We start from the raw sequence: 3,995 nt of genomic DNA, 5'->3' as shown, positions 1-3,995 counted from the left end.
TTTCGTTATATATGGTTTGTTGTTAGGATATATTGTAACATTCTTTTTAGTGAGTACACTGTCCACACAAAAATGTATATAGTCTGTTATTGTCTCTGTCATTTTATCAATGTCCACATCATTAAAAACATCCCAGTCTGTGCAAAGGAAACGTCCTTTAAGTCTTTCTATGGCATCATCCGACCATACCGTTACTTCCTTCACGTATGGTTTACTACGTTTAAGCATAGTCCTGTATGTAGGGATTAAATGGATGGTATAATGGTCAGAATTGGCTAGCGGTGGTTTCGATCTGGCCTCATAAGCTTTTTTTACATTTCCATAGCACTTATCTAGGATTCTGTCTTTACGTGTTCCACATTTTATGTATTGCTCAAACCCAGGCAAGAACAGTTCCAGCTTGCAATGATTAAAATCACCTAAAATAAATACAGGAACGTCTGGTGAGCCTTGTAGTTGTTGATGAACACAATCCGCGATATACTCTGCTGCTCTCGCCGCATTTCCACTAGGAGGTACATAAGCCGCACAAACAACAATGCTTCCGAATTCCCTCGGTAGATAAAAGGGTCTCATTTTCAAGCATAAGACTTCAACATCGGGGCAGCAGAATGTGTCCTTGATTGTGTACTGTTTACACCAGTTGTTACTCACATACACAGCTATACCACCGCCTCTGTATTTCCCCGATTGCACACTTCTAACCGCCCGCACAAGCGTGAATCCTTCCAACTCCATGGCCGCGTCGGGGATATCCTGATGAAGCCATGTTTCCGTAAACACCATCAAACTTGAAGTGCGGTACTCAAAACATGCTTTGGAGTTCACACGAAGTTCTCCCATCTTTCCATGCAGGGATCTAGCATTACACAGAATCATCGACGGTAAGGGTGGTCTACCCCCTCGTCGTCGAAGACGCTGCCGTATTCCGCCCCTCCGGCCTCTTTTCCTTTGCCTTCTATTTCGCTCAGGTTGCACCCTCATGCAGGCAGGTAGGTTCGGCGGAGATAATCCCAAATGGCGAAGCGCGAGCAAAGTATCTCGGGTATAGCTAATAGGCGTCCATGTTTACACACCTGCATATACCGTGCACTGCGCCAAGTATCCCCATATGACTGTTACTAGACAGGCAAGTTGGACGATCATCGCCATACGAGCGTCGGATTCGTCAAGATAAGATAAAATAACAATAAATAAAATAATAAAAACAGAAAAAGTACGAACAGACTGATGTAGTGGAGCACGAGCCCGGGTCGCAAGCAGAGCAGCGCCACCGGATCTGCTCTGAAGTATGAAGTTACAGTTCATTTTCATGAGTCAAGTCAAGTCACAGCTGATCTTCCTGAGTCAAGAAGACACAACTGCTCTTTCTGGGTCACATCGAATCACAGTTGATCTTCATGAATCGGGTCACACCACAACTGATCATCCAGAGTCACGTCACATCACGTTCGTTCATTCAGAGTCCGGTCATTTCCTGTCTGTGGCATCCAGACCCTTAGAGACTGTTCCGCAGTATCCCAGACTGGTGTCACGTATCCGGTCCATGAACTTCTGTCTGCTAGCCATCAGAGGTCACCCTTTCCATTTCATTGACTCTCGCACTACACACTGTTGCATATCACCCCGGACTACATATCCCATCATCCACTGCACTGATGACACACACACAGTTGATTGCACACAGCACTGATTGCGCACAGCTGTAATCAATCACCCATCCCCTATTTAACACTCACTCTGATCCCTTCCCAGGGCCGAGTATTGTTTAGCGTATATCACTCCCCTAGCGATAGCTACTATACGGAGCCTGTTTAGTTTGTCATAGCCTCACCTTAGTCTTGCCTTGTCTGTGTTCTCGTATCTTGATCTTCGCCTGTGTCTCTCGGATTCCTCCTCTCGTCTTGCCCTATTTTGATACTGGTTGCCCCTGCCTGGACCTTGCCTTGTACCTGGACTTATCCCTCGAGTCTCGCCCCTTTGATTCTGTTTGCCGATCGTTGACCTCCGCTAGCCTTAGGTTTCTTCTTGTGTCTTGCCCGCCATACACCTGTCTGCCATTATCTGACCCATGCCTCTTCTATGACCACGTCTCTGTCTTCTGCTAATAAATAGCTTGCACATGGATCCGCACGTCTCAAGTCTTGTCAGCCTCGTAACAGTATAGAACACCAATTTATTTTCCGAACCTTAGAGACGGTTGGATTTGGTCAATCGTTTAATGATACTATAGCATTTATAGGGGTATTAATAGTTCTGTGATTGTAAATTTTGACACTTCTAAGAGATTTTACATCTATCGTGGAGTTAGGCAGGGCTGTTCAATCTCCCCGTTTTTATTTCTTTTAGCCACAGAGTTACTTTGCCTGAACATTAACCACAATGAAAATTTGAAAGGAATCTCTATTTTTGACAAGGAGGTTAAAATTGTGCAGCTACACTCTAAAAAATGCTGGGTTAAACACAACCCAGTGCTGGGTTTCATGACATGGATAGCACATCTTTAGAAAATATTCCAGTTAAAAACTGTGTAAAATATTTGGGTGTTCATATTACTAAAAACCCAATAACCAGACATCCTTTAAATTTTTATGAGAAACTGATAAATACTAAAAACATCTTTAACATTTGGCTTCAGAGAGATCTTTCGTTGTTTGGTAGAGTCCTTTTGTGTAAGGTAGAGGTACTCTCTCGCTTTGTATACCCTGCCCTTTCCCTATATATTAATGACAAGACTATAAAGGAGGTTAATAGATTATTTTTGGATTTCATCTGGAAAAATAGGCCCCACAAATTAAAGAAAGAAATTCTTTCTAAATCTAGAGGTGAGGGTGGCCTTGATTTTTTAGATTTCGCAGACACCATAAACACCTTTAAAATAAACTGGCTAAAGAGATGCCTTGCAAATCCGACGTCATTATGGTTTTTCATTCCAAATAATATATTTAAGAAACTTGGTGGCCTGTCCTTCTTATTGAAATGCAATTTTTCACCCAGCAAGTTACCCATTGCCTTATCTAATTTTCATCAACAATGTCTTCTTTCTTGGAAATTGTGTTTTGTCCATAGTTTTTCTCCACACAAAATTTTCCTCTGGAACAATGCTGATATAACTGTCAGAAATAAGTCCTTTTTCTCTAAATGGTTAACAACAATCTTAATTAGATGATGTTGGCAATATTTTAACTTATGGGCAATTTCTTAATCGCCATGGCTTCCCTGTTCCACCAAAAGAATACAATACATTAATAAAAGCTATACCGACAGGTTTAATTAAATTAGTTAGAAATCGCTTAATGTATAGTAAGGGTAATGTTGTGTATCCTGTTTTGTTTTTGGGTGGCATTAACTTTTTAGATAAGAAGTCAAGAAAAAAGAAAGATTACTCCAAATTTATTAGGCGACAGATATATTTGTTTCAAGCATTGTTGTGAACATAATAGTCACCAGTAGCCTACGTATAGGCTAATCAAACTATTCAAACAACAATTAATGCCCCACAAATGAAATGTACAAAAAGCTAAACACATCAAAAAATAAGAAACTATATTACCCAAGGTTAGCATAGGTTATTCGCTTATTGTTTTGCTGTGTGCCTGTAATCAATCAAGCAAAACAGCTTACAGACGATTGATCATATTACACAAACTGCATTGTGTTGACACTGTTGCAATTAATGATTCAATGCTTAACATTGACACTACATTACCAGTTCAAAATAATCCATTAAACAAGTAGCGATCTGAGGAGCTTGCACTAATATTTTCAGTTCCGTTTGTTTGCGCGTTGTTTCAAGGACACGTCCACAACAGGGGAACTAACGACTATTCACTAGTGTTGGGTCGTTCTTGAACGATTCGTTCATTTTGAACGAATCTTTAATGTGACTCGGGAAGAACGAGTCGTCTCGGGGAGTGATTCGTTCAGTCGCGCATGCGCAACATCCTATAGGTTCTGTACTGGAATTAGTCAAGTAGTTCACCTGTTTCGAGTCT

The sequence above is a fragment of the Sinocyclocheilus anshuiensis genome, unplaced genomic scaffold (assembly GCF_001515605.1).
Source record: "Sinocyclocheilus anshuiensis isolate Anshui unplaced genomic scaffold, SAMN03320099.WGS_v1.1 scaffold802, whole genome shotgun sequence".
In the NCBI taxonomy this organism is placed as follows: domain Eukaryota; kingdom Metazoa; phylum Chordata; class Actinopteri; order Cypriniformes; family Cyprinidae; genus Sinocyclocheilus; species Sinocyclocheilus anshuiensis.
This window is presented reverse-complemented; position numbering follows the sequence as displayed.